The sequence below is a fragment of the Ixodes scapularis genome, unplaced genomic scaffold (assembly GCF_016920785.2).
Source record: "Ixodes scapularis isolate PalLabHiFi unplaced genomic scaffold, ASM1692078v2 PGA_scaffold12__126_contigs__length_90152505, whole genome shotgun sequence".
NCBI lineage: Eukaryota > Metazoa > Arthropoda > Arachnida > Ixodida > Ixodidae > Ixodes > Ixodes scapularis.
Window position 1 is genome coordinate 52449111 of NW_024609838.1, and position 6678 is coordinate 52455788.

The 6678-nt window shown below is 44.5% G+C and overlaps 1 pseudogene; it reads right to left on the reverse strand.

Annotated features, from left to right (window-relative positions):
* Nucleotides 1-2944: 2944 nt before the first annotated feature.
* LOC120837037 lies at nt 2945-6351 on the reverse strand (annotated as a pseudogene).
* Between the last annotated feature and the right edge of the window lie 327 nt (nt 6352-6678).

A 6678-nucleotide genomic window follows, 5' to 3' on the forward strand; every position in this document is an offset into this window, starting at 1 on the left:
CAAAGCGCTTCATGACACGGTCAATACGAGAGGCCTTTCGTATATACAAAGAGAAGCATCCCGATTCCGGCGTTGGGCTAACGAAATTTTATTCGTTGCGCCCTAGATGGGTCCAATGTATTCCACACCACGAAGTGTGCGTTTGTGTGCGCTGCGCCAATTATTATCTTTGTATTGCCGCTCTAGAGAACGTTACAGGCTCAACATTCAACACTGGTGAAATGAACTCGGCATTTCTGTGCGACCCAGCAACAGAACTGTGCCTTCAAGGAGACTGTGATCACTGCCCAAAAGGCCAGTTTCTTACACTCCAGGAACTTGATATCCCGGAGGATGAAGAGATTGTGCTTGCAACATGGGAGTCCGGCGACCTTGTGAAAAAAACTTTGGAACCTGAGACTTTCCTAAAAGTCATCCAAGTGACGGTTGGAAGTTGGGTACTTCACAACCATATCCGGCAAACGCAAGGTAAAGCGATCTACGATGAAAAACAGTGCATGCAACGCGGGAGCATTGTCTTTCATTTTGACTTTGCTGAAAACTGGACCATCGTACTTCCTGACGAAGTGCAAGCATATCACTGGAAAAAAAAAACAAGTTTTGATATTTACATGTGTAGTGACGACAAGAAAATCTACAAGCAGCTTTGCCATCATCAGTGAGGACCTGTGTCACGACGCCGCTCACGCTTGCTTGGCTCTAGAAAAAGTGAAGGACTGCGTTGAAGACAACGTTGCGGTATACTCGTACGTGACGTACGTAAGTGACGGCGCCGCCAGTCATTTCAAGAATCGCTACCAGCTTCACCAATTTGCGAAGGACGATTGCCCACAAGCCCAGTGGTTATTTTCTGCATCTGGACATGGGAAAAATGCATGTGACGGAGTTGGTGGACTCGTGAAGCTCCAGGCCACGCTGAACAACCTGAGAGAACGTTCAGTAAGCGCAATTCAGACGGCCAGGACAATGGAGAGCGTTCTATCAAAGAAACTGAAAGGCGTGCATCTTGTATATCTGGACGAAAATGAGATTGTTCGCTATCGTGAACAAAAAAACAGAAGAGTGGCTGACAGCGCGCGCCTTCCCTGGCATTCAGTCTTGGCATGCGTGGCGGCTCAGCAAGTCATCAACAGAAGGGACCTGTGACGTATATGTAGCACGGACAGTCGGATCTGCTTGGAAGCAACTTTATTAAATGGGTACAGCGAGGAAAACCTTAGCGTAAAGTGCCGAATTTGATTTCCCAAGGACTGCTCATTATGAATGCAGGGACATCTTATTTATCACATTTTTCTTCACGGGGTATTTAACCTACTGTTTTTGTTGGTGGTTACTAATAATTTTTATCTGATCACTATAAAAAAAAATCCCAAAATGTTATCCTCGAGCAGGATAAAATATATCGGCTTGCCACGATTCATTCATACACCGAGAGCATCGAAGCTGCTCCAGTTAGGCACTATGGCATCCGTCACCTGAAAATGATTGTAATCGTAAATACACAGCCAACCTAAATATCTTACTATTATATCTTTGTTTTTTGTGTGGAAGTAAAGTTATTTATTTTACTCTAGATGTAAAATATACCGGAAGGTACAACTTCACACTGCATCATCTTTTCTCAAACCATTAGTCTCTAATATGATACCACTTTGTACGCTTATGTAAAATGCTGTATATAGTTTCTCCTCCCTTTTACTGTGTGACCGATCGCTCTTTTTATCAATGACTTCATCTGAATAAATGTATATAAAAGATTTGTGCAAGTTTCATGAAACTGGAACTCAGAGTCACTTCTTGTATAGGACACTGCTAAGTGTAGGCTTTGAAAAAGGACCCTACTTTGGGGAGTTGTTTCTTCTTTCAAAGTGCACTGATGCAACATGTTTTTAATAGAAATGAATGCTGAAATAGAGTATAACAGGGTACCCAAATTTAAAAAAAATCGAAGGTGGTGTTTTTTTTTTATTCGCATTGGAATTTTTCTTTGTTTGATTTTTTTCCCATGTTTGCCTAAATATATTGTAACTATTGTGTCACTCAGATAACTTATTCATTTTTTCAATATTAGCCATATATTAGTAAAATAATGTCTGCAAGTTATGTAATAATGATTAAATTATTTCATGAGATACAGATTTCCAAATTTTGCCATTATTCGTTCGAGCAGGTATGTTTGGCAATTTTTAGAAAACTAAATAAATTTTTAATAAATATTATTACTTTATATTACAAGCAAGTTGTACCCATAGTTTGTTTGTAAAAAGTTTTAAAATTCTCCTAATTTTATTGTTTTAAGTATTCACATTCAAACTTGCCCCCTCCATCAGTGCGCGTTATTGCAACTGTCCACCTCTCCGTGCCTTACGATTTTTCTTGTCTCCAAATTTTTTTTTCTGGTCAAAACTAAGTGTGGATTCGTTTATACCAGACACTAGACAATGTCATATAAAAACATCAGTTGATTTAAAAATGTCGACCAGCCACCCTTTGGTCGATCTTATCTGAAATCACCCATAGTCATTTTAAGCAGCCGGATGCGACTCAAGGACATCATTCCTGTGCACTAAAAACACATGCACATGACACTCCTCATTTGAGCAGAAAACATGAACTCATGTCTTCTCAATCCCTTTCAATTCTGTTTGGGAGTTTACAAACAAAAGCCTTGTTACCAATATCTACAAACACACACACAGAGGATATCAGATATAGAGGAAGTGCTTGAACGATGTTGCTTGGAGAGATAAAACACTCTTGCATGTGAGCTGGATAATCACCGTCAACGGTCACTATTTCTTTACAAAGGAGAAGGCATGGCTTCGATGGAGCAGAAAGCTCTACGATTCTATTAATTACATAAAACAAAGAGTCTGACCCCATAATTACAGTACTGTTACTCCCTTTTTCACGGGTGTACTGCGTGCTTGAAATGATGTTGCCCTCAAAAACAAACCGGAAGTACTCTCCTACTGAGACTGTCTGATGATACACCAGCTTGAAGGAGAGCTTCTTGTTCACTGGCTGAAAGGTTAATAACATTTCTTGCCTGACCTAGCAGAGTCGCACCGTCCACCTCACATGCCGTCTGGACCAGCCGATGCTTAAGCATCTTGTCGCATACAGCTTTCACAGGCGATGAAATGTTTAATGTTATGGGCAACAACTCTACTTCTTGTGCCATGCACACACGCTCCAAAATCTGCAGGGGTACGCCCTTTGCGGCTGTCACACATTTCACAAGCTTTCCGTTTCCCGTCTCAAAAACAAACGCAGAGTGTGCCCACAGCGGTCCCAGGTCACGCACTGCCTTTGCCAGATGCAGGAGCTGATGCATGTTGAATGTCATCATTTTCGCGTTATACAGTCGTAGCACCTGGTTTACGAACCTCTTGAGGAGTGATTCTAAAATAGAAAGAATTCAATTAAGAATTTATGGTAGAATGGCCCAAAAGCTAGCGCAGATCTTCAAAAAACAATATTTGATGGGTACATTCCAACTGAAAAGGCACGAAATTATTATAAAACTGAAAGTGCTGCTGCTACTATACTCCGTTCAAGGCTAAGCGGACAGGACGGAAGAAGCGAGTTACTTTTTGGGCCCAGTCAACGGTTGGTCTCGCACAGGGGCGGATTTAGAGGCAAGGTCCGGATGTCCTGACCCCCCCTCTTGATTTCTGCACGTCTTTTTTTTAGGGCGTGAAACGAGGGAGTGGGTTCCTAAACAAACGGTGCGCTGACCAACACCTGACCCCCCTCAGGAAATTCCTGCAACCACCCCTGGTCTCGCACCACATGGTCATGCTCTCCATGTGCACTCATCCACACACAGCGGGGTCAGGTGATGAAAGGCAGGCGATTGATTGGTTCGGCAAGCATGTAACTTCCGTCCTGCCATGTCAGCTTAGCGGTGCATGCAGTAATGTGGCGAAACTATGCGGAGGGCAAGTTCGTCTGCTTCTTGCGCAGGGGATAGCTGTGACGTCAGAACGCCGAGCCCTGATTGGCAGATCGTCTGCGTCTGTCCTACCTTTCCTGCGACTTTTGGAAGTGCAGAGGCCAGATTCACGAAACGATTTATGCCAAAAATGTGCGTAAGACATAACTTAAGAACAAATTCGTATTCACGAAACGACATTTTCGTAAGTTTTGCGCAGGTTACGACGAAATCCTACGACAGCTCCGAAGGTGTCTTACGCACTCTTTACGATCAAATCAGCATGGCCGACAGCGTCGCGGTCGCGACGACCCACGGACGTTTATTTTTCTACGTGCGCTTCTCACGCGTCCTGACTTCAAGCAGCAAGAAAAAAGTAAAAAGTACTTGAAACAGACCACGACGAATAAGAACGCTGGATCCACAAACACACAGGAAAAGCTCCAACGGCCACGATTCCACCGAACGCGACCAAGCGAGCACGGCAGTTCGGCCTAGAAGGCACTCCGCGACTCGGCGACCGTCTGCCCACGACCGCCTGGTGTGCTGAATGGAATATACCCGCGTGACCCTTGTGAACCCTTCCTGTATTATACTTTGATCGCTGACCTCAGTTTTAGATTAAGAGGTCAATTTCTTCCTCTTGTTATCTGCTTGTTTCCCGAGGCAACGGTGACTCTCGTCGGTGAAAAAGCGGTGAATCTCCGACAGACGCAGGAACGGTAAAGCAGCCATCGCTTTGAATAAGCAGACGTAAAGCAGACGACGTTAACTGCGCCAACGCGCCGACGCCGTTAATGAATGAGGCGTCTCGCCCCGCACGAAAGGAGGGAAGAAGTATTTGGGAGGGAACTTGCGGATACTAACACGCTCACTCTCGATTCTTAGCAAAGAAACCTCGGCGCCTCGGGACACCTCGCCAGTGGCTCATTAGAATGGCAATATGGGCTAGTTGGTTCATGATAACTTTCAGGGTTTTTCATAAACGCTAGTTGCGAGTGCGCCTTGTTCAAGTCTCCTTTCTTGTATCTTGTCCTTCTGTATTTTCGGCGCCCTGAAAGTCGCCAGTGACTCCTTTGGCTTCCCTCCTTGATGCGCGTCTGCTAGTTGTTAGACAGAAACAACGTACCGCTCGATTTATTTCGTCTGCCCTCTCTGAAAGGCGAAGTCGAGCTCGCTCGTTAAGACCTGCACTTCCGAAAGCCGCAGGAAAGGTGAGACAGACACAGACGATTTTGCCAGCAGACGACGTTGCAAAGGAGCAGACGACGCTGAGAAAGGGGGTCACGATCAGCCAATCAGGGCTTGGCGTTCTGACGTCACCGCTACTTCCTTTCCCATGCGCAGAAGACGAAAATGAGCCCACTTGCGAGGCGTATTAGGACATAAAAAACCACGGTCATAAATGTGGTTTATAAGGACCACGCTCATAACTTCCCAGTCAAATTTTAAAGCATGTTTCTAGATTTAGTTAAAGACCACTTTGGCTGTATTGGCCAGGGTGCTACCGCCCTGAACTTAAATGGCAAGCACATATTCAGTTTTCTGAAACATACCTAACTATAGTTGGTGACAAGTAAAAAGTACAGTGACGTACGCCCCTCCAACAGATTCACACCATTCCCTCAGCCAATTACAGTTTCAGCTCGTAAATTCGAACTCGGGTGAGACCAAAGCTTTGTTTAATAACGCGGAGTTCGAACTAAAAGAAGTATTTTTTAATGAAGTTTGAACGCTTCACTTGAAGCTCACTTGAAGCGTAGGAGTGCACGGTAACAGAGAAACACTCCCCGGATTGTAAAAATTGCATGGCTAATAAAGTATACCCTTTAACCATGAAACGCAAGGAGAAAGCCGCGCCGCATTGCTATGCACTTTCTAAGATGCGAAAAGTAAGCAACGTGCGTGACACCACCGATTCAGAGAAGCTGGAAATTACGCTGCTTCGGTCGCCACGCGTTACATACTTTCAGGCTTTCCGGTCAGATGGCTCTATATGCAAACATTAGTGCTGTACCAAAGCAAGGTCTACAAGAGAACAAATATTACTTGGTACGGGGAAAAACTGTCCTACCGGCATGGCTGATCATTTCTTGCGATATCCTTGTCGACAGCAGTATTCATATCGCCTCCGCAAGCAGGCACCAATGCTTCCAGTAGCGGTGAGGTAGCAGGTTCTCCAGACAAGGCACACTGTAGTAGAGCAGCCAGTTCCGCCACTCATTGGCTTTCCAATAGCTCCGCTCACAGAGAGAGCGTGGCAGGCGAGTGATGCAGTGAGGTGGCCGGATGGACATCAGGAGCTTGTTTGCAGATTCCAGAGACTGGGGACTTCGTGGAATTAATACAAACAAAATAGATGTGCCATTACCACTTAATATGCTTAAGCGTTAGCAATGTTAGTACTTTTTCATCATTTAAACAGGAGACGATGGAAATAAGGGGGACAGGACATGCGTGTCAGTTGAGACGCGTGTCCTGTCCCCCTTTTTCCAGCGTCTCCGGTTTTAACAATGTGCAACCTAAACCAGCTCGCCTGATTACTAAAGTTATCAGCGATTACTTTAGATTTTCATTTACAAGCTACAAGTGATTTGTCAAAGGAGAGATGAGCATATGTTTCCCTTGACAAATTAAATTAACGGCAGGTTTTTTAAAGCATTGTGATTAACTGAAGGGATATGCAACAAAGTGAGGTGCTGCACCATTGTATATTTGCCTCATTTATAACATACTTGCCC